Raw genomic sequence first — 27,262 nt, 5'->3', positions numbered from 1 at the left:
CAGTCAAAATTCTGCAAATGAAGGCTCAGTGGAGGTCAGGTTAGTGAACAACTGGATGTCCTCAGAGGGGGACATGCCCAGATTCCTTGAGTTGAGAGCATAGAAGCTCTGCAACTTTTCCAGAACTTTTGCCTCATGCATCTCTCCATTGTGGCTGCTCCTCTTGATTTGTATCCTTAAAATAAAACTGTTTTAAGTGTAGTGCTTTCCTAAATTCTATGAATTATTCTAGCAAATAATCAAACCTGATGGGGTCACGGGCACTCCACATTTCTAGCCAGTCAGTCAGAAGTGCAGATGGCCTCAGAACCTTTGAAGTATAGTTGGCATCTGAAAAAAACAGCAGTCTTGTTGGGCACCATGCCCTCTGGGTTTAAATAGGCATAACTGAGTAAACCACTAGCGATAGGACTGAATTCAAGATCCAGTCCTCTCTCTTTCCCAGGAGTTGGACTAACCCAGCATCCCCACCCTCTCATCATATGCTTCTTATATTTTTGAACCTGCCTCCTTGGATCTCTCCAAAACATCATAGACCTTGACTTGAGAGGTCTGTGCTAATTCCACATGTTCAGTGGCAGAACTGAACTGCAGTGTACCCAGCTTCGTACTGAACAGAACACCCTCCATAGCTGATGTTTCTCCTCACACAGCAGAAATGTGGGCCTGGCCGGACAGAAGTCTCCTGTGCTCTCTGCATCCCACCCCTTCACACTCCCCTTGGGTCTTCTCAAGCCTGCCTTGAGTACCATGACTATATTCTACACTTCTCCCCACACACCCTGCGGGCATGTGAAGTCCAAAGCAACCTGCATCAGCCTAGGGATATTTGCCTCCTTCTCACCACCATGAACCACACCATCATCTCCTGCCCTCAGTCACCCAGGCTTAAATTTGAAGACTCCTCATCTGCCCACTCTTCTTCACACCACATGTCCTGGAGGTTTCCAGTTCTGTCACTTGCTCCTCAACTCCATTGCACAGCAAGCACCCCTCCTGGACAGCCCTAATTCACATCATCTTTCAGCTAGCCTCTCCCCAGTTTCATCATCCACTCCCCTCCCAGCAGCCCTAGAGAATTTCCAAGAAGTTGTAGAAATAAACATTCTTTCAACACAGATGTCCCTTACAATTAGATCCAAAGCTCTCGTATTATTATTCTCCCACTGATCCCATCAGTAAAGCTGGATTGCTGCCACGTTGGTAATTCACTAACTGTAGGCATGTTTTACCTTTTCCTTAAATTTTCTTATACTCTCTACACCAGTGACATCCATCTCCAATCTCATGTATGCTATATTAAACTTCCTTTTTTAAATCATGATTGCTTTGTTATGCTTTCTTTCCATCTTTTAAAAATATTTTTAGGTGGATACAATATATTTTTATTTATTTGTACTTTTTGTGGTGCTGAGTATTGAATCCAGGGCCTCACACATCCTAGGCAAGTGCTCTACCACTGAGCTATGACCCAGCCTTTCTTTCTGTCTTTATTGAGGTACTACTAACAAATAAAAAGTATTTAAAGACTGACCTCAAGTTCCAGTGGTTTAACTTTGATTCTTTAACTTTAAACAGTGCAAAAGTGATTTGCCTACTTCATACTTCAGTAGAAATCACACTTTAAATTTTAAATCTCAAACTTTCCTGGGATAATGAGGTGCAGCATAATCCTCTTTCATGAAGCTGGACAGTGGCAGAGAACCACAACTCAGTCAACCACGACATCACAAGGGAAACAACCAATCTGCTACAGTGTATTATATTGCAAAGTTATAATATTTAGTAGGCTAGTTGTATTAAATGCATTTCCTACTTACAACATTTTCAATTTACAGTGGGCTTATAAGAATGCAACGTCATTACTGAGTCAAGGAGCATCTATGTTTAAAGTGCACAATGTGATGTTTTAATATATGTAAACATTGTGAAATGATTATCATAGTCAAGCTATTACCATATCCACTGCCTTTTACACACTGCTGGTGGGAATGTGTATCAGTACAGCTATTGTGTAAAACAATACAGAGTTGCTCCCTGAAATTAAAAATAGAACTACCATATGACCCATCAATCTCACCAAAGGATTGATAAAGTTATATCCAAAGGAAATAAAATAATTTCTATACTACCATGTTCATTGTAGCATTATCCACAATGGACAATATGTACAGGTCACCCAAGTGTCTACTGAGAGATGAATGGATACAGATAATGTGGAATATATGGGTAGAGAAAATGTGGTATATGTAAAAATAGATTTGTACATGTGTATACACATATATTGACATATACAAATATACATACACATTATTATTCAATGTTTTTTTAAAATGAAGTGTGTCTTTTGTGACAATATGGATAAAATGAGGACATGTGCTCAGTGAAACAAGGCAGAAACAGAAAGACAAATACTGCATGACCCCAGTCATGTGTGGGATTTTCAAAAGTTTTAAACTCATAAAAACAGAGAGTAAAAGGACATTATCAGTGACCATTGTAGAGGACACTAAGAGATGTTGGTCAAAGGGTACAATTTCATGGATAAGGCGAATAAGTTCTGTGGATCTAACAAACACCACAGTGACTACAGTCAATAACACTGTATTGATTACTTGACATCCAAGGACAGTAGATCTTCGTCTTCTCACCATAGCCCATACACACAGGAAAGATGAATAAAATTGGCTGGAGTACAGAGACGGGAATAGAAGTAAGGGAACGGTGGTTCTCAAACACTGTCTAAGCCCTGACTTACTTATGAGCAGAGAGAAAGAGCTGATATCCAAAAGTATACAGTCAGCTCTCCTTATTCATGGGTTCCATATCTGCAGCTTCAACTAACCATGAATCAAAAAATATTTGGGAAAGATGTATCTGAACTGTACATGTGTAGACTTTTTCTTCTTGTCATTATTCCCTAAATAGTATGGTATAAAAACTACTCATATAACATTTACATTGCATTAGCTATTATAAGTAACCTTGAGATATGATTCAGGCATGGGATGATGGGACTCAGTTATATGTACACGCCACACCATTGTCATTTTATATAAAGAACTTGAACATCTGCAGAGTTTGGTACTCATAGTGGAGACTGGAACCACAGATGCTGAGGAATGGCTACAAAAATTAGCCTGTGGTCATGCATTGTATGCTATTTAGGACCCTGGGCTGTTTGTACAAATTCTTATAGAGCAACTCTATCATACCAGTATTATTACACCCTTTTCACAAGAGGCACCCGAAGTGAAGGTATACAAGAGCTTTCCAGAATCTGAGAGCTATGACAGGCTGGGATTCAAACCTGGGGCTGCAGACACCACAACCCATATTTCTACCAACATGTCATGGACCGCTCTTCAACACATACTCATGATTTTCCAAAGGACAGATCCATACAGTGGCAAGAAAACAGGTTGGATGTCAAACACTTCTGCAGCTCATTCTGCACTGAAAAGCTACAAATATTTTTGTGGAGAGTTCAACAATAGAATTTTAAACTACAAAGGTTGAATCTTTATTTGATCAGGTTGCATAAATACTTTTCTTACCTTGAACCATTAGATTCATTGCTAAAACACTGAAAATGGGGCTCTAATATTTGCTTTCTATGCCCTCATTCCTCTGTTATGAATTTATTATTCTTCAGTATAGCACATTTCCTGTGTTTGTCATTTTTTGGAGATTTAATCTAGAAGGCGAGAGTACATTTGGTTTCCCATCTCTCAGGTAGAATGATTGACTGTTCCTGTGGACAGTAATTCCCCAACATGCCAGACCCTAATCTGGATGTTTTCATAATACATTTTTTCTTATTTAGTAACCTGATAATAAAATTCTATGTTTAAAAGAAAGTGTAATACACATGCATTCCTTTATAAGTCAGTTTAGAGCATTCTAGAAAGGTAAATGGTAGAGTTTTACAGGAAAAAGGAACTCCATGGAATGGTCTAGCCTAGGGATACTAGAAGAGCAACAGAAAACTGAATGTGGCATTTTTTCCAGGAGCACAAAACTGATCCAGCATCTGCAAAGACCTGGTCTCTACCTCTCTCATCAATTCAACCAGCAATGCAAAGGGCCCTGAGTATGGAGCATCCACACTGGTGACAACAACATGCAAGGCAAACAACAGGAAACCTGAGCTATGGCAGAGAGAGACACTGATATAGTTCATGAATTGAGCTTCAGGTGAGTTCCCACCAATGGTAGCCATCCTGCCCTCCTTTTCTGTTTTGTGCACATGGATATAAGGCTCCAGGGGCTCTGCCTCCACCTGGGTCTTAAAAGTAGGAAGCTGCTGGTATAAACTCCAGAACTCTGCAAATTGCTACAACAGCTTCTTCCTTCCTGGAGTCTCACTCAGAAACATCTCATAGGAGCTTCAGTTTTTCATCTGATGCTGGCTGTAGAGTACTATAATTTTACATATTTTACACAGAGTAAATACTTAATTTATTAAAAAAGCACAGATGCTATACATGGCCCTACAGGGAATTCTAGTGGTCTTGGAACAGTCTTCCTGTTCTGTGCACAACGTTCATGTCAGAACAGATATAGGAAAACATTCTGATATTCTAACTTAGGTGGAAATTTGGACATCAGACATTATCTAATTAAATTTTATCAGTGATCAGATAAAGATTTGATACTTATTCTTTAATAGGACTGAAAATTCATTTAACAAGCATCTGTCAGGGCCACAATACCAGAGTGCACTGATGAGGCAGACAAGCAGGCCTTCCCTGGAGCTCAACACCCACCAAGGGTGACAGCCCATTTATGGAACTGTAAATATGGTTAAAGGACTCTATAAGGTAGCGAGGGAAGTTATTTGATAAGCTGTAAGTTCACCAAGGGTGGGGGGTGGTTCCATGAAACAGGGTGGAAAGGGAGTCCAACCACTTCTTAAGGAAGGGTCAAGTCTAAAGATGCATGTGAACCCTCACATATGCAATGAAAGCACAATTCATAGGCTGGGATGTGAGCTGCAGAAGCAAGACAGATGGGGACGAGGGATACGAACATAAAGCTGAAATGTCCATGAACTTTTGGTTCATAAATACTGAGTCATTCATTTTTATATTGCTATTTGGTTTACCACTACATTAGATGTTTATGGAACACTAGTTATTTTTTAATGGCAGCTTTTCAGGCTCAAACATACTTGAAAATCAAGCTAATACCTTCTCCTTTTTTATAGGTATATCATAGTATACATAATAGTAAAATTAATTGTTGCCTATTTGTAGATGCCCGCAACATAACAACATTGGTACTAAGAGGATTTTATATATGTGTTTTGCAAAAAGTGAAATAACCTTGGAGTTATATACACAAATGTTACGCATTTGCATTTTTCTCAGACAAAGGCGCCAAAAACATACATTGGGGAAAGGATAACCTCTTCAACAAACGGTGCTGGGAAAATGGGAAAGATATGCAGCATAATGAAACTAAAACCCCTATCTTTCACCATGTACAAAACTCAACTCAAAAGTGGATCAAGGACCTAGGAATCAGTCCAGAGACGCTGTGCCTAATAGAAGAAAAAGTAGACCCAAATCTTCATCATGTTGGATTAGGCCCCGACTTCCTTAATAAGACTCCTATAATACAATAAATAAAATCAAGAATCAATAAATGATATGGATTCAATGTAAAAAGCTTCTTCTTGGCAAAAGAAATAATCAGTGAGGTAAATAGAGAGCCTAGAGAATGGGAGCAAATCTTTATCATAAGCACATCAGATAGAGCACTAATCTCTAGGATATATAAAGAACTCAAAAATCTTAACACCAAAATAAAAAATAAAAAAACCTTATCAATAAGTGAGCCAAGGAATTGAACAGACACTTCTCCGAAGATGATATACAATCAATCAACAAATATATAAAAAAAAAGTTCTACATCTCCAGCAATTAGAGAAATGCAAATCTAAACTAAGATTTTATCTCACGCCAGTTAGAATGGCAGTATCAAGAAGACAAATAACAGTAAGTGTTGGCAAGGATGTGGGGGAAAAGGCACACTCACACATTGTTAGTGGGACTGCAAATTGGTACAACCAGTATGGAAAGCAGTATGGAGATTCCTTGGAAAACTGGGAATGGAACTATCATTTGACCTAGCTATTCCACTCCTCGGTCTATATCTGAAGGACTTAAAAACAGTATACTTCAGTGAAGCAGCCATTTCAATGTTAATACCAGCACAATTAACAATAGCTAAATTGTGGAACCAACCTAGATACCCTTCAGTAGATGAATGGATAAAGAAAATGTGGTATATATACACAATGAAATATTAAAAGAGAATAAAATCATGGCATTTTTTTCAGGTAAATAGATGGAGTTGGAGAATATACCGCTAAGTGAAGCAAGCCAATCCCAAACCCAAAGACCAAATCTTCTCTCCGATATGAGGATGCTGATTCATAATGGGGGTGGAGGGAAAAGATGGGAGTAAAGGACAAACTTTAGATAGGGCAAAGGTGGCAGGGGGTAGGTAAGATGGTAGAATGAAATGGACATCATTTCATTACCCCAAGTACATGTATAAAGACAGGAATGTGTGACTCCACTTTGTGTACAACAAGAGACATGAAAAATTGTGCTCTGTATAAGTACTGTGAATTGAAATGCATTCTGCTGTCATATATAACAAATTGGAATAAATAAATAATTAAAAAAACCAAGAGTAACAAATGGAAAAGAACAAAGAAGACACACCAAGGAAGCTTACTTTTACTGTAAGTCTTGCGGTTCCCTTAGGGTCCTGAGTAATCAGCAGCAGGTAGGAGAAATCACACTGCAAGGGCCCATTCTCACACACCTTCCTGCTATAGTCCCTTCTTTTTTTAAAAAAATAGCAAAACTTTAGAAATCAGAACTCCTTCCTTAGATGCAAAGAGAGAGAGAAGGTTTGTGACCTATCTCACATATCATAAATCCGGTAAGATATGATTATTTCTGGGATAGGGCATGCCATAGGAAAAGTGCAGTCCAGGGAACTCAAGGATGTGGTGTTGGGAAAGAAACTGAGATACAGGGAAATGTTAGTGACTGATTTGAGATGAAGCATACTTGATACTGGAATGAAAGGTATAACCTCAATTTTCTGGATCTCCGTTTAATCCATTTTCTCTGAGACTAGGAAAATCATCTGCAGTCTTTGATATTCTCACTATAGAAACCACATTATTGGAATAAACAATCTCCATAATTGGGTTATTATTTTCATTGTATCACGTGCACTTGATACTTTATTTAGACAACAATTGTTCTGTGAGAGAATCTTGGGGCTGATGAGGTTGGTAAAATAACCGAGGAGTTTAAAGCAAAGAAAGGGCCACAGATTCAGCTCCACAAAAGAGTGGAAGGTGCCTCGTCTCTCTAGAATCCCTTCAAAGGTTTTCAGAAATGATGTTTCAGAATGTACATTTTGAGTACATTTGAATCATTTTTCTTTGTTTGAATATTCTTTTATTTTCTGCCTTCTCTTTCTAAGAATTGGCCCACGGTAATGTATAAATGTGTAAAATTAGTTTTTTTCTCATTTAGCACTCTCATTATGGCTACATCTGCTATGGTTTCTAGACTCTGTATATTTGTCATTTGTAAAAATGCACATCTGTGCTTTTGTTCAATGTCTTTTATGATAGCAAGACATTTAACATGTCTCCAATTCAAGTAGTCACTTTCGGGTTCATTACTCTTACAAAATGTATATCTTTGGAAGTATTAGTGCCCAGATGTCTATAAAACATCTATAGCAAAAGAAAAGACTTGCCTTGGCATCAATTGTGTGGAAAAGTTTGTGGTCTTTCAATTAATTCGCCATGAAATCATCAGATATATGAGTTAAAAAGTTAACTCAATCAGACAGTATTTAGAGAAATATGTGAACTCTTCTTACTGAATGGCATTTTGATGACTTCTCCCTCTCTTCCCCTTTTTAATCTCTTCTGGAAACATTGATTTTTTTATCAATATTAATTATTACTATCATTGAATAACAGAAACCAACTGTAAAGATGTCTTAAATTTTAAAATAGGGTAAAGAATAAAATTAAAATAAATTATAATCCAATTCAAAACCCATCTGAAGTAAACTCTGTTTTCATTTTGATGCTAATTATTTCTTCCCACAATTTTCTTTATGTCTCCACATAAACTATATGCTATGTTATGCATCTTCTATTTTGTGGATCATGTTGACTTTCCATTATTTTTTTACCACATATGAAACATATACATTATCAATATGCTTCACTAGAACAAATCTTCATCCAGGTTCTTTCTTTATTCTATGGATTCAATAGTTTTATGATCTTCCTTTGGGTTAAAACCACAAAAGGCTGTCTTTTGAGGGGTCTTCTCTGCTAACAATAGACTTATTGTTAAATCTTTTGAGCCATGTTCTATAATAAAGATATCTCTATGTCCTACTTACTTTATGGACAATATCTTCACTCGGTAAAGAATTGGGGGTACATTATTTTTTCCTTTCATACTCCATAAGTGGTATTCTATGACCCACAAGCTTTCAAGGTTGTGGGTAAGAAGCAGAAACCACAATCCAGTCCCTCCAAGATGGAATAATCTCTGTTCTTCACTCTTACAGCTCAAAACCCCTGGGGACACAACACACAAACATATACGGAAAGTTTCTCACAGGTGCAAAGCTGATGGCCTGTGACCATGAGACTTGAAGGACACAGTGGTGAATTTCCTGAGTTGCTTTATTGCTTCCCAGATATCCCAGACAAGGCAGAGCAGAAACTTCCAGATTCGAACTGTTAATAGGCACAGAAAAAGAAAAGTTCCAAGAAAGTCAAAGAAACGGGGAAAAAGTGACCTAGTAGAAGAATACCTTTTTAGCAACACCTTCCCTACTCCAGCCAATGACTGAGAAAACTGTTCCCATCCTCTGCTCTTTCAGAAGGTACCATGAGGAAGCCGATATTCCATACACTGCCCAACAGAGATAGTTGGCACAATGATGGTTCCACTGAGATGCAGAGGTAATTTGAGCCTCCATCCCACCAAGGAAGGAGTGATGAGTCTTAATGAGGCAGAGTTAACTGAAGCCAATCACCACTTCTCTTTACCTCAGACCCTTGCCTGAATCTGCAGGGATAAATGTGAATAAGAGCCTCCACATCCAACTGGTAGCAACTAGACTGAACATGGCAGTGGGAGGCAGGGTTAGCCCACACTCTGGTTCTTCAACCACCCTCAGCCACTGAGTCAGCAGGGCCCAGTGGGGTGTGCTGAACATCCAACCCAACTGTCTTTGATAAGAGTAAAGATCATAAAGGCTGACTAGCTCCTAATATCCAATAGCTGTTGAGTATCTCTTTTATTTTTGTAGTTTTTTTTCATCTCTGTAACCAAAAGACCTGACAAGAACAATTTTAGTAGAAGAAAGTTTATTTGCTCCTCATAGTTTCAGAGATCCCAGTCCATAGGTGACTGACTCCATTGCTCTGGGCCCAAGGTAAGGCAAAAAATACCCTGTCTCTTTTCTTCTTGTTTTCTCTTTATGGAATAAGATCCCTCTTATCCACTTAGGAATGATGATTAATCTTTTGTTTTGACTTCTATCTTATTAAAATAGATTTCCTCTTATGTTCATTATTCTATATCTATTTAATTTCAATTAAATATGTTTATGCCAACTTAAAAAGTCATAATAATAAAGTAGCAACTATTTATTTTACTGTATATTTATCTTTATTATAGAATCTAATTATAGTAATGGAATATACTATAGTAATTGTATAATAATTGTGCCAAGGCTCATTTATTTGAATAAAATATTTATTAAAATCCTCTATGGATAAAGACTTTAGAAACTCTGAACATCAAAGGCATAACATCTTCTGTGAGGTATTTACATTCTTATTACAAAATATAGCAATGCAAACAAATAATGCTAATGCAAAATACTAGCTGCTCCAATGCCCTACTGTCTTGAAAATATTTTTCATGATGTACAAATGCTTGATAAAAATGGTTATATGCATGAACTTTAGAAGCTAATATCTATGGAACAATATAAATGAAGCCACTCATTGGGTAAGGAAGAATCTCAGTGAATTTAGGTGATACCTTAGTTAAACTTTCTTTTTAAAGTTTAGCAGAAATGCTTAAGTTGCTTAAAGTCGTATTTTGTTTGGTTGATTGGTTGGTTGGTTGGATTTTTGTGTGGGTTTTGTTTTGGTTTTGGTACTGGGGATTGAACCCAGGGGCACTTGACCACTAAGCCATATCCACAATTTTTTTTTTGAGAAAGAGTCTCACTAAGTTGCTGGGGGCCTTGCTAAGTTGCTGAGGTTGGCTTTGAACTGGTGATCCTCCTGTCTCTGCCTCTGGAGCCTGGGATTATAGGCATGCACCACTGAGCATGGCAAGAGAGAGGCAGTCTTGACAGGGACTCTGCAGATTCTCAGGCTCCCAGGGATGGCAGTCCATTTGAGGTAAAGGCCTGGCCACACCAGGGTAACAGCAATGAGAGCATAAAAAGAGATGAGGCTGAAATGATAGGTTGGCAGGAGGCAGTGCATGCCCATTTAGAAAGCAGAGGTTTTATCAAGAATGTATATGTGAGGCACTAAAAGTCCTGAGTGTTGGGCAAGAAGGACAATTTTAACATTTTAGAAACACTTTGCCAGCAAAATGTCAACATCTTGATTATATTTTATTGCTGAATCAAAATAAGTGGAATTTCAACCAAAAAAAAAATGCTTTCAGAAGAGAGGAACCAGAAGAAGAAAGAACTTGGACAGATGGTGTATGATTGAAGGGTTAAGTGAGGTGACTTGTGATAGGCATGCAGTGTTAGATTTATTTTTTTGTTTCTGTTTTTTTTTTCATTATTTGAGAGGAAGATAAAGAATTGAACATCACTGGGAGAACCTAAAAGAGTATGAATGAGCAAGCCCTATAAATATGGAGGACAGAAAATTCTTGATAAAGGGAACTGTGATTTGAGATTCACAGATGGGCGATAGCAAAGAGTCCAGTGTTGTTCAAGCTGAACCTTTTTCAGAGATGCAGAGAAGGGGTTTGAGATACATGGGGATAGAGTGCTGAGGCAGAACAGAAAGGGGCTGTAAATTACAGGGAAGAATTTTGTTTTATTTTAACAAACACATCCAGAGGGATGCCATGATCTGATGGGCACATTCCCTGGGTGACATGGACACTTAAGGAGAGATGAGACAATGATAGCAGGGCATGGGCAGCTACAGAGAGCCCCAATATAAGCTGGTGCGAGCATTCAGGTAAAAGCAGACAGCACTTAGGACAAGGTAAGATTTGTAGTAAAAGTATTGAAAACATGTACCTACAGAATTTCAAGGGCAGAAGGGAGAAGATTTGCTGATTTATTATGGTATATACAAGAAAAAGCAAAGTTAAGATTAGGAGTTTGACCTCAGCAGCTGACTTTTAAGTTCCCTTGGGATTCTGACATAAATTATTATAGCAAGTATGATTAAATTTTGACATGAGCATAAAAGAGGGGATAAAACCTCTGATATGGAAATGTATTCCTTTATCTGATTGTGCACTCTCAAATCTTGTCTTTCCCTTAAGTTCCAGGTGGTATTTTTGCAAAGTTCTTCTCCCATCACCCAAAAAAATTTTGGCATCTGTTGTAGCCAGAGCAGAACATTCCAACTGCACTCATACTTCTGCAAGAAGAAATAGCCCACCTTGGAGGATTAATTCACTTTGCAATTTGCATCTTCTTAGCCTTGGCCATTACCAGCTTTCCAAGATTACAGCAATCAACTACATTGGCATGATCTATAATATGTACGTTTTTCATTGAGTTTCATGCTTAAAATTGGGGGCCCAAGTAGCAAGATCACTTAGATAAGAAGAGAGACCAGCCTGGGTTCTCATGAATCTGTCTTTTTTTCTTTTTTTTTTTTTTTTAAGTGGCCAGCATTTGGATTCAGAAAGTTCCTTCATCTCCAAAAAGGAATGTCTTCATCTGCTGAGATTCCATCACAGGGCCATCAGAAGATAAGTGTCATGTGTTATCTGTGTAACACACCCACCCATGCATTCAGCTCTGATTGCTGGGATGCCTCCATAGTCCGATGCTCTAGAGCTGCTGGGGCCAAAACCACAAGGAAGATACAGCTTGTGTTTTCAAGTTCCTTATCAGGGTAAACTTTGGTTTCATTATAGTTATTAGGCTGACTTACAGCTCTGTCCATTTCTCATATGCACAGGCAAACATCAAAGAATGTGATGAAATATTTCTGTTCAGAGCCCTACTACTAGGAGTTCTTAATAAATGTTTTGACTAATAACTCACAAAAAACCCTCCTATGGTGCTTTGTCTCCTATGTTCCCAATTCATTGCACAAACCTTCCTTTCCCATGCTGACTGCATAAGTAAGTCGAATTAGAATTGAAATTTTGACAAAATCAAGTAAAATACCTTTAAAGAAATTTCTATTAACTGAAAATAAATGTATTTTTTAAGTCAAAGCAACTTTCAACAAATGACAACCCCACTTGTTTCAGTAGATGCTTCTGAGATGAGCATCGTCTGGTAACTTGGGAAGCATTGCAGATGGGATCCAACCTAGTGAGGTCAGCACCTAAATCAACATTGCTCAGGTGTTCCCAGACAGGGATTCAAGCAAGTGCAAGGCTTAGGATCATGGCTTATACCCAGAGTCAAACTTTAGTCTTATTTGTTTAATGGAAGCTCCTATGAATTAAAATATATATTGGTGGTAGCACCATTCTATCATTTGGGAGGGGGAATTCCAATTACTGTAACCAGTGGTTTGCATTTCATAAAACAAAGGTCATGCATTACTGAATCTTCTTCATCCTTCTCCTCAAAATATAAACCTACTTATGCTGATACAACAGAACCCTTCTCTGCTCTTGTGATAAAGTCTTCATCTCCATGGCTGAAGAGGAGCTTCAGCCCACAGTCCTGGCTCTCCTGTCACTTCCCTGCCTGGACCACCTGCAGATGCTGATGGCGGCATATCTTATGCCCCAATCCGAAGGCTTCTCAGATGTGTTTACCCTGCCTGGAATGCCCTTCTACAGCATCTACCTCCCACTTAGTCTCCTCCTATCCCCACTCCTTCTTTCTAAGCAAATTGCCTGAATCCCACTAATCCTTTAAGACATGAATGAAAGATCCTGTTCTCCACAAGGACTCTGCTTACCCCAGACTAGACAGTGGCAGTCACCTGAGTTCTCATGTCACTCTGTGCAGAAAATTACATCATTATTATACCATTACACTGTAACTGTTGAGTCTATTTATACTTTGAAATACTTCATGCTTCACTTATGTAGGGTGTGCTTTTCTGGCAATCTATCCATTTCATCTAGGTTATCTACTTAGTTGGTGTACAATTGTTGATAACGCTTGTGAAATCCTCTTGATTTCTGTAAAATAATAAGTAGTAATTTTCTTCCTTTTATTTCTGATTTAGTTATTTTAAATCATTTTTCTTCCTTAGCCAATCTGTCTTTTTTTTCTTTCAGTGCACCAACTCTTGATTTTGATGATTTTCTGTCATTTTTCTTTTCTCTATTTTGTTTATCTCTGCTCTAAGCTTTATTATTACCTTGCAATTTAAGTGTGTTAGGCTTAATTCCTACATTGTTTATAGTTTCTGAAGATGTAAAGTTAGGTGATAAATTTAAAGTTAGGTGAGACCTTTATTTCTTTAAGATGTAGTTTCTCTGTGGTCTCTCCCTATCCCTTCCCCTACCCCCCTTTCCTCCCCTTCCCCCACCCCACCTCTTGGTCTCTCCTTCCTTCTTTCTTTGCTATTGGTACCAGTGATTGAATCTAGGGGCACTTAATCACTAAGTCACATCCCAACCCCTTTTAAAAATTAAATGAATTAATTTTTTGAAATAGGGTCTAGCTAAGTTGCTTAGGGCCTGGCTAAATTGCTGAGGCTGACCTTGAACTTGCAATTCTCCTGCCTCGGCCTTCTGAGTTGCTGGAATTGCAGCCATGCTACCATGCCAGCTTGAGACCTTACTCCTTTTTAAAATAATAATGTGCAGCTATAAATTTTCCCCCATTGTTCTGCTTTTGTTTCATCCCATAGGTTCTTATCTATTATGTTCTCATTTGTCTTGAGGGATTTTATAATCTCCCTTGGGATATGTTCGTTAATTCACTGGTTGTATAAGAGTGTATTTATTGATTGATTCCTGAATGTTATGCAATTTTTCTACTTTTTCTTCTGCTAGTATTGCTAGTTTCATTCCACTGTAATCAAAAAAGATACTTTGACTTATTTCAATCCTCCTGCATTTATTAAAACTTATTTTGTGAACTAAAATATGGTTGGCCCTGGAGAATGTTCCATAAGCACTGGACAAAAATGTGTACTTTGCTATTGTTGGGCACAGTGTTCTGTAAATGTCTGATAGGTCAAATTGGCCCCAGTGATCCAAGTCCTCTATTTCCTTACTGATCTTCTGCCTGGTAATTCTGTCTATTTTTGAAAGTATGGTATTAATGTCTCCTGATATTATTGTTGAGCTGTCTGTTTCTTCCTTGAATTCTGTGCATGTCTGCTTTCTATATCTAGGACCTCTGGTATTTGGAATTTATTTATCACTGTTACATCATCTTGGTACATTGACCTTCTTACCATTACACAATGCCTTTCTTTATCTCTGAAACTATATTTTTAATTTATAATTCATCTTATCTGATATTTGTATATCTGTTGCTACTCTTTTTGGTTACTATTTGTATGTAATATTTTTTCCTCATCCTTACAGTAAATCTATAAATGTCCTTAGATCAAAACTGAGTTTCTGGTAGACAGGATGAAGCTGGATCATCTTTACTTTTATCAATTCTGTCAATCTATGTCTTTTGACAAGCAAGTTTAATGTATTTAAATTTAAAGTAATTACTATGAGGCAAGTACTTTCTGTTGCCATTTTCCTATTCGTTACCTATATGTGGTACAGAGATTTTGTGCCTCTTTGTACCTTTAATGCCTTCCTTTTTGAATAGTTGATTGTTTTATGGTGACAAGTTTTTGTTCTCTTTTCATTGCCTTTTGTGTATATAGTACAGATATTTCCTTTGTGGTTACCATGGGAATTATATATCACATCATAAAGTTGTAGCAATTTGAAAATTATTCTGACTTAATTTCAATCACATATAAAAAAATCTATTCCTTTATAGCTCCACTCACCCACACATATATTTTATATTCCTCATGTACAATTTACATCTTAATATGTTGTGTAGCACAGACTTATATTTTATGCTATTGACTTTAAATCTTGTAGAATAAAAAGTGGAGTTATAAGTCAAATTTACAATTCTGGTTTTTATATTTCTACATGTGTTGAGCTTTACTGGGAAACTTCACACTTTCATATGACTGGATTACTATCTACCGTTCCCCTTTATTTTAACTTAAAGGACTCCAATTTAGCATTTCTTGTAGGAAGGCATGGTAGTAATGAACTTCCTCAACTTTTATTTATCTGGAAATGTATAAATTTTCTTCTCATTTTTAAAACAGTTTTGCCAGACACTGAGTTCTTGTTTAATTTCCTTGACATGTCAGTACTGAAAATGTATCATCCCAATGCCTGATCTGCAATGTTTCTGTTGAGAAATGTACTAATAACAGTGATGAAGATTCCTGATATATGATTAGTTAATTTTGCTCCTTCCAGGATACTCTCCTTGTCTTCTAGCAGCTTGATTGTAATGTCTTGGTGTGTGTCTTTTGGTTCTGTCCTGCTTGGAGTTCAGGTCATGAAGCTTGTAGTATCTGTATATTCATGTCTTTCCTCAAATTTGAAAACTTTTTGAATCTTGTTTTTTAAATTAACTTCCCTCTTCTTTTGTTTTTGCTATAAAAATTTCCTTGATAGAATTGTGTTGGTCTATTGGAGGTTGTCCTATAAGTTTCTTTGGTCGTATTTACTTTTGACTCTTTTTTCCCCCTTTTCTTTTTGCTCCTCAGACTCAGTATCAAATGACCCAACTTCAAAGTCCATTTTTTTTTCCCCTGCCTCTCTGAGTCTGTCATTAAACCCCTTTTCAATTCAGTTATGTATTTCTGCTCAAGATTTTCTGTTGTTTTTACAATTCCTCTCTTTTTACCGAAACTCTCATTTTATTCATATATTATTTTTCTGATATCTGTTGGCTCACTGTATTTTTCCTTAGCTCCCTGAGCATATTTAAGATGGTTTTATGAAAACTATTTTTTTCAAGCAAATCCAGTACCCATGTTACTTCAGGAATGATATCTGAATATTTATTTTGTTTTATTGGATGGATTTTTCCTTTTTTGTTTGTACTAATCAGCTTTGATTCTTTATTTTTGATTTATTGACATCTTAGGGCCTTGCTGACCCTGGAGGGACTGCCCCTTTCCTAGGCAAGTTAATTCCTAGAGATAGCACACAACTCACCTTCCAGAGTCTTTTCATATGCAGGCTATACAATTCAGAACCCACACTTTACACCCCACAACCTTCACTGACCTCTTACATTTGGAGTAACTATTCCCCTTTCTAATCACCCCAGGACCAGATACTAGCAACAGGGACAGCCCCTACACTCTAGAGCCTGCTGAAATTAACACAACCATCCAATCCCAGATCTACATACCCTGATATGCCTCATTCACTCCCGAAAAAAAAAAAAAAAAAAAAAAAAAACATAAAAAATGCTCTTGCTCATAAATCTTTCTTCTATTCCCTCTCTCCTGATGAACCCTGGTCTTCCCCCTGTGGCCCAGATTGGTGTGACATGACCCTTTATTGTATCTGTGAGTATGATAAACCATCTTTTCAAAGGCAATTGTTTCCTGATCTGATGGCCTCACTATACCTGTTCGATAACAAAACCCCAAATTTTGAGAAACCTTATTAAATTTTTGTTGAAAATTGTGTGTCTAACAAAATAACCACCTCCCCCAGTGTTACACATTGGCTCTGGGCAGGGGAAGACCTTACCTAAACAACCTGGAGTAAAGGTTCATAGTCTCCTCAGGCCTTTCCTACACATATGTTTTCCATAGGCCTGTGGATTTGTTTTTACTAATTCCTCCATGCACATGGCTATCTTTAAATACCTTAATTTCTCTTAAGAGTTTTGGTCCTGCTTCTTCTTGGGCCTTAGTAGTTCTTTACATTCCTTAATCATTAGTCTCCTGCCCCAGCATCTGCTGGTCTGCAATTCCATGATTTTCACAGAACACACCATAGCTCAAAGAAAGAAACTGGGCATTTGGCCACCACTTCCCCCAAGTCATACCAGATTACACCAGGGAGGGAGACACAAGAGCAAATTAAAAAAAAATACCCTGAAATTTTCTGCTTTTTCTTTATTGGATGATTGCTTATTGTAGAACTTTTGATTGAAAGAGCTCATACAAAGTTAATTGAGTCAGTTTCTAGGTGTTTTTATTTAATGTTTCCATGGGGGAAGTGAAGGCCTGATGCTTCCTACCCTGATATCTTGATGATGTATGAGTCTTCCTTACTTCATCTGTAAAATGCATCTGCATCTCTGTGAATGCTGTGAATCTCTAATCTAGTGGCAGAAAAACTCTGATAGCAAAGTTCATTTCCACCTGTTCACCTTAAATGAGACCAGGATAATAGTAGCTACTCTGTTCCCTCCCCTGAACACCCAAGGGAAGGAAGAACAGGAGGGAGCTGGCCAACAACCAATGCTGCAGAAAGTTAATACTCTATACCAATAAATAAATAAATAAATAAATAAATAAATAAATAAATAAATAAATAAATAAATAAATAAGAATAGTATGCTTAAATAAGCATTTCTTTGATTCTCAGACATAATTTCATAAATATCTGCTCTCTCATACATTCTCCCTGTCAAAGTTTTACAGAGTTTTACAATTATCAAGTTCCATCACTGTCACTTTAGTGTTACCTCCTTTTCATAGAGATCAAAACCAGTTGGCATAAATTTCCACGATTTTTCTCATTTCCCAAGTTTCCACCATGGGCTTCTTTTCACTCCCTCTGTATCACATGAAGATATGCCCACCTTTTCAAGATAAACCCCTTTACTTAGGTTCTTTCTCTGCCTGGTTGTAAATCTTAATCCATCAATCTTCCTTTTCATTCCTGAATGTTCAAAACATATTTCTTCATCTCATCAGCCTACCGAAACCTTCTATCACTCCTTATCTCACATACGTGTGCAAGCACACATACATACACACACACACACACACACACACACACACACACACACACACACACACAATTTCTCTTCTTATTCTTTCCACAGTCAAATAAAGCAGAGTTTATCTGTTTGGTCTCCTACAGCCTTTATTTTCTCTGCTGTGTTCCCTCTACCATCATTTTCATTTCTATAACTCACTTGGTTTGTCCTATGCAGATGAGCAGCCAAATCTTGATACTCTCATTCACCCTGATGACTCTGGAATAGCTCAACCCTTTTCCTACACTTCTTGAAACTCTGCACTTCCCTGGCCTCTGGGCCAAGATCTGTCTACCTCTAGGGCTACAGCCTCTGTGTTCTACCAATTATGTTCTGCCTCTGGCTCTTTTCTCTCTGTATCTTTGACCTGGGTGGGAGCTCATTTATTGACCACCATTATCTTTTATTATAATTATTATTAAGGTTGGGGCTAGGGTTACTGAAGACTTCTCTGCTGAACTTTTCTCTCTAGTTTTCTGAATCCTATTGAACATTTCTGTCTATATGTGTGAATCAACCAACACCTCTGACCCCGTGCAAATCATTTTGCCCCTTCCTTGAAAATGTTTCTTCCTCCTGACATTTCTTACAGTGCCATCAGTACTGAGCAGTAAGTCATTCAATTTAAAAAGCTCAGATTTATATTTTAGATTCTTAAGTCCTTTGTGTCCAACCTTTTCTCCCATCTGTTTGAACTTTATCATATATATTTTTTTTCTCCAGATTTACCCTGGCCTTGTGTAGATTCCTCTAAATGGTAAGAAGCATCCTTCCAACAGGTCACATGATTGCTATCAACTCTCCCATTTAATTTATGGCTTTCAAATCACTGTTCATAACATATTACCTTGATCATGCCATTCTTATCCTCAAATAATGGGAAAGACTGTCTAATGCTTTCAAAGTTCATACTCTTTACCCTGGCGGTCAAGGTCAGGCAGAACTTGACCTCAAATGATCTTTCCAGAGGGATCAACAATTATCTCTCTCTCTATTCAACTTTAAAATGAGGTCAAACTGACTCTTTCAGGTAAGCTGAATGCACACTATGATTTCTCTTGCTTAGACCCAGAATGGTTTGCTGACCTCAACCTTCTGTCCTTTAAGATCCGATGTAAATTGCTCCCTTTCATGAAGATGACCAGCAGAAGTAACCTCCCTCTTTATGGAATAGAAAAGCAAAGGCTCACTATAAGCTAGACATAGAATCCAATCAAGGACTTAGAATCAAACATTTTCAGAGTCACAGCTGATAGGTGATTTTTCTGAACATCAGTTTTCTAATCAGTAAAGGAAGCAAATATTGCCTATGTTCTAAATTGACATAAAAATTTAATTGAGACCTTGGATATTCAAATATCTCATGGAATTTTTAGTATATTTCTGTTCCTTAAAAATGACATTCTACTGTCCCTATTCTGTATGACTTTATACTTCTTTTATGCTTCTCTTAGTCATATTCATTTGTGATGTTTTTTATTACCTCCTATGATTATGAAATGATTACTGTGCTGCAAAATAAATTTATTTTATTTTTAAAAACTGGTAACAGGGCTGGGGATGTGGATCAAGCGGTATCGTGCTCGCCTGGCATGTGTGCGGCCTGGGTTCGATCCTCAGCACCACATACAAACAAAGATGTTGTGTCCGCCGAGAACCAAAAAATAAATATTAAAAATTCTCTCTCTCTCTCTCTCTCCTCTCTCACTCTCTCTTTAAAAAAAAACTGGTAACAGACTGGGGGCATAGCTCAGTGGAAGAGCACTTGTACAGTGCTAGGTCCTGTGCCAGGTCCTAAATTCAATTCCTGATACACATACTCATACACACACACACAAAAAAAAAAAAATTGGCAGGCAAGGAAAGCAAATGTGGAAACATAAGGTAAGGTTGGAGTCAAGTAAAAGCCTATCAGAGTAATTTTTCATCATTGATTTCTATGTGAATTAATGCTTCAACAAATGCATTTTGTGAATAAATTGTAATGGATAAGGCCCATCTTTGCTTATACTTCCTGTTTCTCTCCTTCCTGTTTTTTTCCTAAGAAACTGAATTAACTTGATAAATTACAGTTTTATCTATTCAAGTAAAACCAATATACTCTTAAACCAATAAATTAATTCCAGATTCCAGAAATGGATCTGTGTCATTTACCAAAATAAGAAAGCATAAGTAATCAGTCAGTGATCAACATAGCTAATTGATGAGTTGAGGACCCATAATAAATCACCTTCCTGATGATTACACAGAGGGGTGGATAGTATTCTACACTGCAGAATTCCATACAATAGTCTTTAAAAAGAGAATTCATCCTTGCTTCTCTAAGATGTGAAAGCCACAAAATCATTTGAAGAGAGAACTCTCAAGTCACCTTTGGCTCACCTCATCTTGCAGATGAGGTCACAGTTTCAAGAAGGTTCAACGTTTCATGACATACACACAGAATCAGAGAGAGCCTGCAATTTGTATATCTTTACACATCGGTTGACTATTGCTACAGACCTTCCCACTCTTCACTTTCCTATTCAAAACCTTTTCTATTTCTTTCATTTTTAAAAAATATTGTTCTCAGGAAAACAGTCTAATAATACATGAAAATAACATTACCGTATTGTCTCCAGTCCACAGCAGGGGGTAAGTGTCGCCACAAAATAATGTTGCTTAGATGATTTAAGTAGGAGGGTAGAGAGTGAAAACCCTTCTGATTATACCATACCTAAAAGAGAAATTATTTAATAACTCTCATGAAATTATTCTTTAAGTCTATTCTGGGACCCAGGAATGCATGTGTCAATTAGCTTCAACAGCACCTGAATGCAGGACTCAAAGTAACGTCGTGGCGTGGCTGACAGTGAGCAGTCAATTCTAGTCTGCTAATTTTATATTTATCTCAAGCATATAATTTACAGCTAAAAATAGATTAATTTTCCCCAGAACAAATTTGAATGTTGCTCTATAATTATAGTCACAGGGGAAAAAGGAACTGAAGCCCATCATTTTTTTTTCTTTCTCAGTTGGTAAGCTAATGAAATTTGACCTGCAAATTAAAAGCGTGGAAGATGATCAGAAAAAATGATTACTTTCAAATTAATAACTGAATGTGGAACATTATTTCTCAAAATAAATCGAATTGAACATTTGCTGAGCATGGAGAATACAGCCATGTGCCTTTTGGATAGGAGAAAGTGCCTGTTTGATAGGAGACAAAAAAGAGAAAGATGCTGTTATTAAAATTGGCATAAGTATCATAAAAAATACTGATCAAACTATCAGTACCTATATTTCAAGATATCAATATTTTAATGAAAAATATATGCTTGGTCCGGAAAGCATGGTAACTTCAAGAAATATAAAGAATCAACCAGCGCATGTGGGTCTTAATTTAAGTGAATGAAGAGCTCATTTCTCTAGCCAATCCTGTCTTTTGTAACAAACCATTTTGAAGAATTAAAGCTACCCCACAGAGAGTTAACTCACAGAAAAACTAAGTTTTCCACAGAAGTCTCTCCAAAATTAAGAACCAGTCCTCGAGTCACTTGCCTGCCAACCCAAATATTTTTAAAGTGGGATCCTGAGTGATAGCTATTGTGTTGATAGGAAGAGCTGAGTAATTTAAATATTGCTCTTATTATTAAAAAAAAAATCCTGCTACACAAGACAATACTCCCTAACTCTTTCTCATTCCACTTCATAAACAATTCATGAAACAGACCCCCCGCTCGTCTCTTTCACATTGCTAATTTCCTTATTCAAATATTTTCACAGGTTCATAGAGTAATCCTTGCCCATCATCTTTTAAACTCCAAGGAGAAGGACTACAGCTTGAGAACTACTAATCATAGAACTCAGAACACTCTAAGATTTCAAGGCTAGACTAAAGAGTGTGGGATTGTATGAGATCCCCCCAAAATTCCTAAAGCAATTTAAACCTACAATTCTGCAATGGAGAGGAAAAATGTGAGTCCTTTAGTTAACACTGAACTGAGAGTATACACCACACGTCAGAAGTACGTCCACCTCTTTCACTCAACATGGGGAGAGTCTTCCACACAACTCTGTACCATCATCCCTTGGGGTCTCACCATTACATCACATCCCCTAAGATACACCTGAACAGATCCCATATTTCTGGAAAGGATACAAATCAACAGAAATTAGACTTTGGTCAGAGACAAGGGACAGCTAAAACCCATTGCTTTTGGATCTGAAATCTCCCACTTACCCTGCCCATGACCTTCCACCATGCAAGTCTTGGTCCCTTAGTTGATTAATTGGAGATAGAAATAGCAGAGACAATGGTAGTCTTTTTGCCTTGGATCATGGGCTTTCAAATTTTGTTTCATTTGTTTGTTTTAATCTTTATTTTAAAATCAGAGTAACTTGTTTACACTTAAAAAACACACAATACAATGGTATAGTATCTAAAGTGTAGTATCTAGAGTATCTAAAGTATTCTTTGGTGGAGTAGAACTGGGGAGACCAGAACCTGCCTTCTCGGCTTTTCTTGCCTCACCCTCTCTGGGATCTGAGGCTTGTGTTGATGGTTTAATGGCCCCAGTTCCTTACCATTCATTAATCTGCCCTCTTCCATGTGACTTTCATAATTTCCCATTCTTAACTCTGTGCTCAGCCCCACAATGGGCTTTGATCCACAGATACTGGCCGAGCTCTGAAAGCACAGGTCTGTTCCTGTAACCTTTTCTGTGCCTCTGCTACAGAGCATGGCTGGCTGGCCCACTGGAGGTAAGACACAGAGGCATGGCTGAGCACCCCACACACTCTCTAGTTCATTTCTATAATTTTATGTAGCCTCATTTTCAGGCCAGTAGGAAGGTTCAGTCAATTTCAACACTGATTCCCGTTCTGTACCTCCTCTCACTCTCTCAACACAGGTGATTCAGAAGTCTACCTTAAACAACTTCCTCCTGGTGACTATTTCCCCATGGAACAAAACAAATCAAGGAGATAAGCATACCTAACTGAGCCCCTGGTTCGCATATCCCCCTACGAATGGTGCAAATATGCCACAGTGACCAGTTTTCAGGGTGACCTCCTAGAACTTGTGCCTGCTTGCTTTGAACCCACCAGTTATATCCCCCTGTAGGAAACCTGTTTGGGTAATATTCCAGACCCAACAAAGGCACTGGCCCAGGCCCCTGCCCTAACCTCTTCACTCCCTCATCTCTATGCATGTGTCCTCTGGGCCTACAAATAATAAAATACCTGTTTTTCATCCTATGTCTCCTCTAATTATGAAAGGGATGCTCTCCATCTTAAAGATTTTAAATTACAACACCAACCATCATTGCAGCTCAAGCCAACAGCCAGCCAACCACACACACATATGCTCATTCCTAGACAGGAACAGCCCAACCTGGCCTAAAGGAGAAGAATCTCCCAGACCCATCGGCTAATAAATGTCTATTGTCAAGGTCTATGAAGTTGGTAATTATTGTTATACAGCATTATTGTGAGAAAAGATAACTGATAGAATAATTAGCACTGGGAGGGATATTGTTATAACATAAAGTGACAAAAAGATACATAGAGGCCAGGACAGGTGGCCTACATCTATAATCCCAGCAAATTGTAATGCCAGTGACTCAAGAGAATGAGGCAGGAGGATCACAAATCCAGGTCAATCCAGGTAACTGAGGTCAATCCAGGTAACTGAGTGAGACCCTGATTCAAAATAAAAATCAAAAAAGAACTGCTGGAGTAGCTCAATGGTAAAGTGCTCCTAGGTTCAATTGCCAGGACCAAAAAATTTTTTAAAAAACTAAAAAATAAAAACACTTAAAGGAGTTTAGAAATAGATGAGAAAACCTATAGGAATGATTGGAAAACAAGTGGCAAGAAAACTTTTTCAAATAAATGACAGCAAAAGCCTACAGTGGTCCCTATTATATAGTATCAAAGCATTTGGTTAAATTGTCACCTATGAAAACTTTGAAAATAGGAGATAGAAATTATGCCCCCAAAAAACTGGATTGGAAATTTCTAGGCAAAATGTTGAAATATATGGCTTCAGAATAAAGATTAAGGGTATGGCTGTGAGGACCTTGTTTAAGACCATAAAAGAATAATGGGGCTTAAGGATCGTCTCAGGGGGCCAAAAGGGCCTGGAACTTAGGAGGCATTGCTCCCTAGTACCCTGCTATTGCCCAATTTCATTTTAGAAAGAGCAGCCTGTTTCAACAAGAATCAAGGAAGTGGCTTGTGGACCTGAATTAAATAAATATAAGAGGCCTAGAGTGCTCTGCAGGGTGTAATACCCCTGACCCAACAGAGAAATACCATCAGGCTAGACTCAAAGTAAAAGGCAAACAGGCCCTAGAGTCCAGCTTCCTACAGGCAAGTTGAAACCTTGCTCAAAGGCGTAGTTACAAATATCCTCTTCACATGTAGTCCTGGAGGGAGATGGAGAGAAAGCATTTGGCTGGAAGTAGAGGTTAGGGTGACAGTGACAGACTGAAGAAGAGTGTCAGGAAGCAGAACCGGAGACCAGCTAAGGATCATCTCACAGCTGGGACTCCAAGGCCCTGCCAAGAAAGCTCACAGCAGCCCAACCCAATAAGCACAAGTATGCTGCTGATGGTGTGTGGCTGTTTATAGCATCATTTTGGCAATAAATGATTGATTGACAGAGTTTCAAAGAAACAGGCTTAATACGTTCTTGAGACCCTGTATCAGTTCTTCTCTATACTGACTTTACTTGAGAGTGCTTTTCTAAATTCTTTAAGCAATGCATACTGTCTGGTGAACTTAAAATTAGCATGTAGGATTTGGCCTCATTCAATGAAAGAGCTTTTCTTGCTTTTTTTCTTTTTTCCTCTAAAGAACAGTTTTCTAAAATTGGACTGTGTTCTGAAAATAAGTTGTTGGATTTCCTTCCCTGCTGGTCCCTACATCAGGTAGTGATAATGTCTAATGAGTGAAATAGGAAGTTAATCTGCTTTTAGGAACATATTATGCCACCTCAAAGTAGACTTTCATTGTAGGAGTCCTGAGCAATAGCTCCTCAGAAAAGTAACTAAGCAGAAATAAGAAAATCACTCAGAAGATATTCACATGCAAAATTCCAAGCAGAACAGAATGTATGGGGGGGGGGAACAAGAGAGGCAAAGTATCTGGTCATTGTATGAGAAGTGTATATGTTCTAAAGAGTGTTTAAATTGAATAAACTAAACATTCAGAATGTGAGTGAAAGGACTCATAACTCATGGAAAGTTTGTATGAGAGACATTCTACAGTGTAATGAATCATACATTAAGAATATTCATATGCAAATTTTCCATTTTTCCTTCAGAAGGACTGTGAAAATCATATCAACTATGTCTTACTAATATAGCCGAGAGTCTGGAGGAAAAGGCTGGCTGGTCATTAATTACTGAAAGGTTAATGTAATCATTTGATAGGTCATCAGCCACCACCAGCATCCAGTGAGTTTTTCAGATAACAGACTACCCTTCACACCTCCCTGCAATATCAGTTCCTTGCCCTCCTGGAAAGAAACTCATTCCCCAAAGAGACAGATACAATTCACTTGTATGCTTGTGCCTGCCAAAAAAAAAAAAAAAAAAAAACAAAAACATGTCAAACAATGAAAACTCCAGAAGTCACCATTCAAGCATGCCCAGTGCAGGAAAAACAATCAAAACAATGTGAGACAGAACAGGTGTCAGGGAAACACATGGATGAGTGGCCCCTGAGCACCTAAATGTAAAGACACAATCACCCACTATAAATAAAGAAGGTCTGGATTTGGAGAGAATAAAAAGCAAAAATATTCTTAGAGGAAAGAAACAGATTCCTTCTACAAATCAGGCACGTTTTAATACTGGCTACACATGTTCCAATCTATGCCAGCAAATGTATTTCAGGGTGTCTATCAAGCTATGAATGATATTTTCACACCAAGCTATAAATCTCACGTATGTTGACTTTAAAAAAGGCTGGGGAGGGGGAAAGATCTGACAAACCTTGCTGAAGAAGAGATTTTTGGACTGTCCACACTAGGACGTGGAATTTTCTTCAGGGATTATATTTAAAGTGTTGACTGTTAACATTTTCATCAGGAATGACACTGTGAAGTACAAGTGAGGAGTCTTTATTCTCCTGAGGGAACTTTCCCATGCACAGGTCCTAATATGGATTAACTTTTCCAGGTTCCATATTTCTAGGTTAATCCATATTAGGACCTGTGCATGGAAAGATACTTGGAGGGTATCTTCTGGGAAGATCATCAGTTTCATTAATCCTACGTTAAGGTGAAGTGCAGATGAGATACCCACATGATAGAAGTGAACGACTTTTGGTCATTTCTACACTGATGTCCTAATAGGACTGACAAGCATTCTCTTACATACTTTCCTCCCACAATCTACTTTTTATTCCAATTTCTCTCTCAGTACAACACCAAACTATTTCCCCCGTCGTGGAGGCCAAAAGGAATTCTTTCAGCTTTCCCCAGTTCAAGATTGTGTTGATTTTTTTCCCTTGGAAAAATCTGTAGTATTAATTAATTCTGCATTACTATTGGTAGATAAAAGCATGTTCCTCTATATACCAGTTTCTCACACCTGACAAATCTTGCCACCTTTTTTCTGTAATTACAAAAAAACCTATACCTAATTAATAGAATACTCCTGCCAGGGCTTGAAAATCTGGGGGTCCTATGAGCTTTCCTGTGTATTTTCTGATTTCTCAATGTCACCTCTGTGTCCATCAGCCTTTTGGAAGATAAGGAATTAAAGTGAATGCATAAAGAATTTTTCTTTGGCCACTGGGGACAGTAGTGACATTTGTACTTATCACAACTATGATAACTTTAAAAATAGATTATCTTTCCACTTGTTTTGGTCTTATTGGATGAAGTCCTGACTTAACAAAAGCAGGAACCTATTTGCTCTATTTTCACACAATCTAAAGCACAAAATTTCATTTCCTCTTTCAAGGAAATGTTTACATACAATTATTCTTACTCATACAAAGCATT

At 37.8% G+C, this 27,262-nt stretch overlaps 1 pseudogene; it reads right to left on the bottom strand.

Annotated features, from left to right (window-relative positions):
• Nucleotides 1–27,262, bottom strand: part of LOC144368925 (ATP-binding cassette sub-family A member 13-like) — a 398,370-nt pseudogene that overhangs the window by 119,267 nt on the left and 251,841 nt on the right.

This window comes from Ictidomys tridecemlineatus, chromosome 12 (assembly GCF_052094955.1).
Source record: "Ictidomys tridecemlineatus isolate mIctTri1 chromosome 12, mIctTri1.hap1, whole genome shotgun sequence".
Lineage (NCBI taxonomy): Eukaryota > Metazoa > Chordata > Mammalia > Rodentia > Sciuridae > Ictidomys > Ictidomys tridecemlineatus.
The sequence above is the reverse complement of the archived record's forward strand: the minus strand, read 5'-3'. Positions and strand labels throughout refer to the sequence as shown.